Source organism: Nelumbo lutea, chromosome 8, assembly GCF_056320005.1.
Source record: "Nelumbo lutea isolate HS-2025 chromosome 8, American lotus-T2T, whole genome shotgun sequence".
Lineage (NCBI taxonomy): Eukaryota > Viridiplantae > Streptophyta > Magnoliopsida > Proteales > Nelumbonaceae > Nelumbo > Nelumbo lutea.
Window position 1 is genome coordinate 37,991,699 of NC_142691.1, and position 8,916 is coordinate 38,000,614.

Here is an 8,916-nt window from a genome sequence, read left to right on the forward strand (position 1 = left end):
GAATCCTCTTAGGTTCACATGGAATTACACCACTTCCTTTCGTTAGGCAGGTAAGAGGTGGGGATGTTGGAGGCTCCCCTTGCTCTCACAAGAACCTAATTAAGTAACCACAAAACCCGCTTAGGCGTAACCGTTTAACTTCTTTCCTTAGACACCAACTACCAGTTATGGAAAGTAATTACAAGCTTCCGTAAAATTTAGCACACCTTTGAACCAAATGTGAGAATCCCAAAATGGTCTTGGTATCCAAATTTTAACTTGGGGTTTACGGTGAACCGCATGTGAAGGGTGGTGATTTTTGGGCCAAGGAAGAGTGATGAAATCCCCACCTTATCTTATTTAAGTAGGATTGCCCTTCAATGGATTAATGAAAAAGAAATAAAATAAACAAAGAAAATGCCACTAGTTACAATGCATGAACAATTATTTCTAATATGCAATTTAGCAATTAAACATACATAATAAAGCAAACTAATTAAGCCAAAGGAACAATTAAAATAATAAAAGGAAAACCTAACACATTCATAACTAACAATGATAATTTAAGCAATTAAATAAACCTATATGATGCATGCTCTACAATATGACACCCTAAATGTTGGAATGCACATGCAAAACTTTTAAAATATTAATTAAATATTTTTATTTTTTTACTTTTACTTTTTTATTAATTTTTTTATTTTTATCTTTTTTTTTTTGAAATTTGAGATTTGAAATTTAAATTCAAATTCAAATTCAAATTCAGATTCGAATTAAAATTTAAATTTAAATTGAAATTTGTAATTTAAACTCAAATTCAATAATTTGAACAATTTCCTATTTAACATTTAGTTATTTAATTAAATAACTAAAAAAAGGAAATTAAATAAAGAAACAAATAATTTTTGCAAACAGAAAATAAAAAATTAATTGTGCTAAAAAGAATGAACAACTACCCAAAATAAATTCTAACAAGAGAGAAAAAAAATAGCTACTCAAAAGGTAAAACCAAAAATAAAAATGATTATGTGGCAATAAAAAATAAAATAAAATAAATATTTTTTATCTAAAACTAAAAAAAAAACAACCCTACTAATACAAAAATTCAAACAAGAAATTAAAATAAAGAAGAAAATAGATCTAGAAACAAAACGAAAGAAAATAATACTAAAAAAATCGGATCTAGAAAAAAATTAATTAAAATTTTGAAAATCACTATTCTACCAAAAAAACAAAGAATTTGAAAATAAAAATAAAAGAAATAAAAAATAAAATGAGACGACTACACCTGAAGTGCAATCCAATTAATCTTCTCTTCTTCTCTTCTCTTCCATAGTCCCGTAATGCTCCGGTACCCCAGCAATGGCACCAAAGACATAGTGTTGGCGGAAGCGTGTCATTAACCACTTTGGAACACCAGTTTTAATATTTATAATTTTTTTTCCAATTCTCATACAATTACAAACACAGTAAATGATGAGAACATGTCGTATCCATAGGGAAGCAAGGGAAAAAATACTACGTACTTAAGTTTGGGAAAGAGAACACAATTAGGAGTTGCAGAAACACAGAATTTAATTAATTAAACTAAAATTCATTAAATTAAAATTCAAATAGTGTTGAAAGTGAAAAGTGCAAAAAAAAAAATAACAGAAATAAATAAATAAATGGAATGAAATAAAAAGTTTGTAATCCGATCAGAGGTAGCAATCTCTGAATCTTTCGTTTGACCCTCAAACTTCTCAATCTAGGCCTTCCATCTTACATGGCCGAATTTCAGATCTGCAGAAAAGAAAACAAAAATCAAACTAAATGAAAGTAAATTGCAGAAAGGAAAAAATGGAACTGGAAATGAAAGTACATAAGTTAAATCTAAGAATAATGGTTGGGATCTGAATCCAGAGGTGGCAATAGTGGCTTAGGTGAACTGCAAGCAAGAACCCCTCCTCTTGCCTGGGCATCCTCCTCTTCCTCTACCCTTAAACTTCTAAAGATCAGCCTTCATCTAACCTATGGGCAGAATCCAACCCCTTCTTAGGAGCCCTTGGGTCCTTTTTATAGAGAAGGATGGACACAACTATTAGACAATGTATGCCCTTAGGTCCAATCAGATTGATGTAATTGATGACATTTATTGTAAATGAATAAAAGTACATAATTGATTCATGTTTTTTGGTATATTTCTGTGTAATACCCTTAAGCTGAACACTTATGAGACTCGTGTTAGTTTAAAATCTTCATAGTCATTAGATAGATCTAGGGAGATTTATCCTGCCAAAGCTGACACTGATGTGTCACTGCTAAGTTGGTTGGGGTGGCTTGTCTCAGCTACCAGGGTGAGACCTGAGGTACATGTAGTGTGGGTTTTCTTTAAACCCTAAACCAGACCAAAATTCTAGTATTTCCTTGGACCTTGGAGATGGATGGGCAAAACTGGAAAGTTACACCTGACCCCAAGACTCGATTATGGTACTGCACTAGGTGTCGAATCAGACTATTTTTGATATGCCAATCAGTGAGATTCTCAGAGGTGGACAAAACCATGGTATGTTGGGACAGTCCGAGAATTCATCTGAGTGGGTGATCATAGTGATAGGATTAGCCCCTTTGTTAATTTCAAACGTTGAGATTTGTTTTTTGCAAAATATATTTATATAGAGATATACATATATATATATATATATATATATATATATATATATATATATATATTACAATTTCAAAATGTTTGCAAGAGGTTTTAATTCCTAGGATTCATGTGAGTAGAGAGTGCAGCACTGTTCCTTGCAGCCGAGGGAGAGGTCATCTCTTGTCGGGCAGTGTTTGATCATTATGGGCTGAGAGGTTAAGTAAAAAATCATTGAGGGTAATACTTGATGGGCTAATCTTGCATCTGCCCACAGTCCTTGGGTTTTCATAAGGTGGCTGGACCCAATGACTTTTTAGTGTAAATGTTGGGCCCATTAAGAGCCTATGGTGATGGACTTAGGGGTTCATTTCTCTGATAGCTATAATATATAACCCTAGCAAGTGCACTAGTTATCAAGTAGTATAAAAATATCGTTCTCATGAGGATTTAACAAAATAAGTACTAAAACTATAGTTTCCCTTTGATTATTTGGACAACCGAATTTTGGATCTAACAAATTTAACTACTAAAAATTAAAGACAGAAAAAGGAAATAAAAACAAGGGCAATCAGTGACTGAACTTGCAACGATCTAATTGGAAGCGCCAGGACTATTGGTCCATCTAACCTTTCCAATAAATATCAATTTATTAAATTAACCAAGATAATTTATTATTTTCATAAGCTGAACTTTTTACTAATTTATTTAATATTCCCTCCCAAGATATATTAAACCTACTTCTATCAAGTAACCCTTCGATTCATCGACTAGAGTTCTCGAGATAGAAAGTGCATTAAGTTCTATGAAAAACCTGTATCATCAGATGAATCATGTATATATATTCCTAATTTGGACTTTGATGCAGTCCAAATCTATCAAAACTCGAAACATGAAAGTTGTATAGTTTTTCCTTATCTTTCCAATGCATCTTGTATCATCTCAATTGGAGTCTGTATGAAAGAGTTATTCTCAGATTACTACATGGTGCCAAAACTATGCAAAATTACCCGATTAGCCTTGTTTTTCTCATAACGCCTTATTTCATGCCCTGAATTGAAATACAAGCATAATGAGTCCAATTAAGTACTAATTAAGTATAAAAGACTATATATTTAGGGATAAAAATATGATAATTTTTATTCTCATCATATCCCCCATACTTAAACCTTGCCCATCCTCGTGCAAGACAAGATTCAAGGAAAAATAAAACAAGAACAAACTAACTATCCTACTGATTTTTAAACTTAACTCTCCTTCATCTTTCTCCACAAATATTCTAGGTTAACTATTGCAAACCATTAAATCAACACAACTAAGTCACACATGACTACTCATTCATCAGTCAATCCAATTTTTGCTATAGCAAACCAGGTAGTAAATTAGGGAAAACCTCTCTTTTTATTTATTTTTATTACTTTTGATGTTTTCCCCTCTCATCCATCATAGGTGGGTTTAAATCTAGAATAGAGGCCTGCACAATAGATGGGAGGAGTTTTGAGTGAGCTATAGGTGTTTCAATGGAAGGTCGCAATTGCTTGGTAGAGGTCGGTCCATCCAATGGTAAAAATTTTCCTTGTCTTGACTTTAACTCTTCTTGAGCGGCCTCCAAATAGTTCAAAACCTCCTTAATTTCTTCATCTAAGACCTACACATTTTTACAAGAATTAGGAATGCAGATTTCTAAAGGATCATCTAATTTAGATGCGTTAATTTCAGCTGCCCAAACATCAAAGCAATCGATTGCATATATTTCATGTTAAATTGTGTTGGGATATTTCATGGTTTTAAAATACATTAAACACCATTTCTTCACCATTGATTTTAAGAGTAAGTAGACCTTTTTGCACATCAATTCAAGCATTACCAATAGCAAGAAAAGGTCTCCCTAAAATCAAGGGCATTGTCCTATCTTCCTCCATATCCAACACAATGAAGTCAACAGGTATAATAAAATCACCCACTTTGACTAAAACATCTTCTACAATTCCCCTAGAATATTTAATGTTTCTATCAGCTAATTGCAAGGTAATAGTAGTAGGTGTTAGTTTATGCAATCCAAGTTTTTCAAAAATAGAATATGTCATTAGATTTATACTGACACCTAAATCGCATCATGCTTTCTAAAACTTAGTATCTCCCATGGTGCAAGGAATAGAAAAACTCCCTGGGTCCTTGAACTTTGGGGGCAATTTATTTTGAAGATTTGCTGAGCACTCTTCATTTAGTTTCACCATTTCGCATTCCTCCCATTTCCTTTTATTTGACATCACTTCATTCAAGAATTTGCCATATTTTGGCATCTGCGACAATACATCAAGAAGAGGAATGTTAATATGTATTTTTCTAAACACCTCTAAATTTTTTTCAAATTGTTTATCCAAGTTAGCTTTCAAAACTCTTTTAGGGTAGGGGAGAGGAAGTTTAATGGCATCTAAATTTAGTTTAGGTGTACTCCCTTCAATCTCCATTTGTGAATCGGCTACCTCAACTTTTTGATCATCATCCTTGATCTTGTCAATAGTCCTTCCACTTCTTAAGGCAATTGCATTCACTTGCTCCCTTGGGTTCTTATCTGTATTGCTAAGCAATCGTCCCTCTCTTCTTTTTGACACCATGCTCACAATCTGCCCCACTTGAACTTCTAAGTTCTTAATACATGCCTCTTGATTTAAGAATCTCTTTTCGTGATCTTGGAACTTTACTTCAGCAAAATTAATGAATTTAGAAATCATGCCCTCTAAATTTCCATTCTTCTCTTGCGGGGGCGACTGTTGTTGAAATCCCATAGGTGATTTTTGTTGGTTGTTATTCCATGAAAAATTCGGATGACTCCTTCACCCTGGATTGTATGTATTCAAATAAGGGTTAAAATTTGGCCTACCACCATGAGAAACAAAATTAGCACTTTCATGTAAAGCAAAAGGATTACCTACCAGACAATCAGAATTTATATGTCCCAATTGGCCACAAATATCACATGAATTACAAGATGACATATTTATTGTTGCAACACTAAGATTGTCTAATTTTTTATTCAAAGTAGCAAGTTGAGCAGATAAAGCTGAAAAATAATCTAGATGATGCACTCCCCTTCAATCAACTCGGTCATTATTCCATGAGTATCTATTTGATACCATCTCTTCTACTAGATCATAGGCTTCCTCTGGAGTTTTCCTCATGATTGTGCATCCTACAGTTGCATCAATAATGGAGCGATTAGATGGAGTAATACCATTATAAAAAGTTTGAATTTGATGCCAAATTAGTATTCCATGGTGAGAACACTTCCTAACCATCTCTTTAAATCGTTCCCATGTCTAATACAAAGGTTCCCTCTTTAGTTGAACAAAAGTAGTGATATCATTGATCAATTTTGTTGTTTTAGAGGGAGAAAAATACTTAGCCAAAAATTTTTGAGACAAGTCATTCCAAGTGGTGATACTTCCTGCAGAGAGTGAGTTAAGCCAATCCATAGTTCTATCACGTAATGAGATTGGAAAAAGTATAAGCCTAATAGCATCATGGCTAACTCCATTATGCTTGAATGTGTCGCATATTTCAGGGAAGTTAACGATATGTGCATTAGGATCATCACTCGGCAACCCACTAAACTGAATACTCGTTTGGATCATTTGGATAATCGCAGGCTTGATCTCGAAATTATTGGCTTGAACCATTGGCTTGCAAATGCTATAAGTAGCCCCATCAATTGTTGGATAAGCATAGTTCAAAAGAGTTCAATTTGTTTCATCTGCCATCTCTTCCTCAACTTCTACTGGTTTGCCTTCTTCAACCTTCTCTCTCTCTTTACTTTTGTTGGCTCCTTGCAGTACTCGAAGGGTTGTCTCTATTTCAGGGTCAAATTCTGCTAGTTTTTCACCCCTAGTATGTGTCATACACTAACTAATCTGAACACTGCAAGAATTTGAACACATTAAATAAAGAGTAAAATCCAAATTAACCAAGGATAACAAGTTCTAATATTATTTTAGGATTAAATCCCTGACAACGACGCCAAAAACTTGATAGCTATAATTATATAACCCTAGCAAGTGCACTAGTTATCAAGTAGTATAAAAATATCATTCCCACGAGGATTTAACAAAATAAGTACTAAAACTATAGTTTCCCTTTGATTATTTGGACAACCGAATTTTGGATCTAACAAATTTAACTACTAAAAATTAAAGACTGAAAAAAGAAATATAAACAAAGGCAATTAGTGACTGAACTTGCAATGATCTATCTAATTGAAAGCGCAAGGACTATTGGTCTACTTAGCCTTTCCAATGAATATCAATTTATTAAATTAACCAAGATAATTTATAATTTTCATAAGCTGAAGTTTTTCCTGAAATTTCCTTCATGGGCCGAGGGATTGATGGATAATTGCAAGATGCAATTCGGCCCACATTTGTAAAATAGAGTTTTAATCTTTTAAAACTACTTTAGCCCAATTCAACACAAATGCTATATGGGCCGAACTGCTCTTTGCAATTCAGCCCATATACCTAGATAATATTATAAAATTAAGAGGGCTTTATTTATGGGTTTTACAGTTATTTAATTGATTTTATCAATTATGGATTACATGAATGTGATGTATGTGAAGGGATGAGAGATTCATCATATGGATGCCCAAATCTTGCGGAATAAGGTGGGCGAATTTCAAAAAAAAAATTCTCTCCCTTCAACTGGGAATCGCATTCCCTATTTTAGAAAATCATATTTTCAAGGATCAATCTTGAACTATAAACTGAACTAGATCTAAATAAAAGCAGTAGGAGAAGATTATACCTGATACAGAGAAATATTATCACTCAACGGAGGTGTTCACGCCCAAGGAAGGATCCAAAGGCTATTCCCACTAAAGATGGCGCAGTGCAAGATGGAGCAGAAGTAGCAGCGTTCTTCAAAGAACCTGATCCTTCGCAAGAATAGTTGGATGGCATGTGAGCACTATTTCCTATCAATCCTTTCACAAAGGGATGATATCAAGATCGAATCTTGATCGCTCCTACTGAAGACAGGAGATCAAACTAGCAGTTTTGGCGGCAGCAAGAAAGAATTTTCACAGAGATTGCTGAATTCTTTCTTCTGTGATTTCAGCTCTGAAGACTAGAGATTGTGTATCTATATGTGTGTCTAAAGGCTGCTGCCTCCCTCCTCCTTTTATAAGCTTAAAGGGATCAGCTCCTAATCCCATTAGGAGTTGTTGATCCAAATCATATTTGGATCAGAATTCCCTTTAAGTGATAAGGGTAAAACCTTATCTTATCTGCAGATTGAATCAGCTCTCTCCTAATCCTATTAGGAGGTTTCCAAATCTGAATCACATTCAGATCTAGACTCTCTGAGTGGATAGAGTTAAGGACCATATCCATCTGCTAATTCAATCTCAGAATTCGCCCCTCATTTAATTGATCAAATCAGCCCAATTCGAAATGGGCTTTAAGCCCATTAAGGTTATGTGCTCACTTAGCCTTCCAAACTACTGCCCAGTTGGGCTTCCTTGTATGGCGTGGGACCCAAATATTGATCTACACATCAGCCACATGGGTTCAACCCAGCCTTTGTTACAAGGCCTGGCTGAATACACTGTTATGGGCAGTGCACCCCCTGAAACCCATCACATGGGCTCTATGGGCCCAACACTTTACCCTAGGTGGTCCCTAGGACAAGCCACCTTGTAACACCCAGGGACTATGAGCAGATGCAAGAATAGCCCAACAGGTATTACCCTCTATGGTCTTACACTTAACAACTCAGCACATAATGATCAAGCACAGCCTGACAAGAGAGGACCTCTCCCTCGGCTGCAAGGAGCAGTGTTACACTCTCTGCTTATATGAATCTCGGGAATTAAAATCTTTTGCAAACATTTTGGAAACCATAATGTATATATATATACTTTTATATCTCATATAAAATATATCTTGCAAAACAAATCTCAATAATTGAAATTGGCTACTGGTAGTTTTGGTTTCCATCGGTGAAGTGCATCCCCGATCATTACCTTTTTCCAACAAAGGGGCTGATCTTGTCACTATGATCACCCACTCAGATGAACTCTTAGATTGTCCCAAATACACAGGTTTTGACCCCTGCTAAGGATCTCATTGATTGGTACATCAAAAATAGCCCAATCCGACACCTAGTGTAGTATCATAATCAAGTCTAAGGGCTGGGTGTAACTTTCCAGTTTTGCCCATCAATCTCTAAGGTCCAGGGCAATACTGGAAATCTGGTCTGGTTTGAAGGTTCTATTAATCCAACACTGCATGTGCCTTGGGTCTCACCCTGGCGGC

At 34.9% G+C, this 8,916-nt stretch overlaps 1 non-coding gene across 1 annotated transcript; it reads left to right on the forward strand.

The window, feature by feature from the left end:
- The first annotated feature begins 5,875 nt into the window (after positions 1-5,875).
- LOC148843855 (small nucleolar RNA R71) lies at positions 5,876-5,982 on the forward strand. The gene has a single exon (XR_016103957.1). It is a non-coding gene; the product is annotated as a small nucleolar RNA R71 (small nucleolar RNA).
- Positions 5,983-8,916: the final 2,934 nt, after the last annotated feature.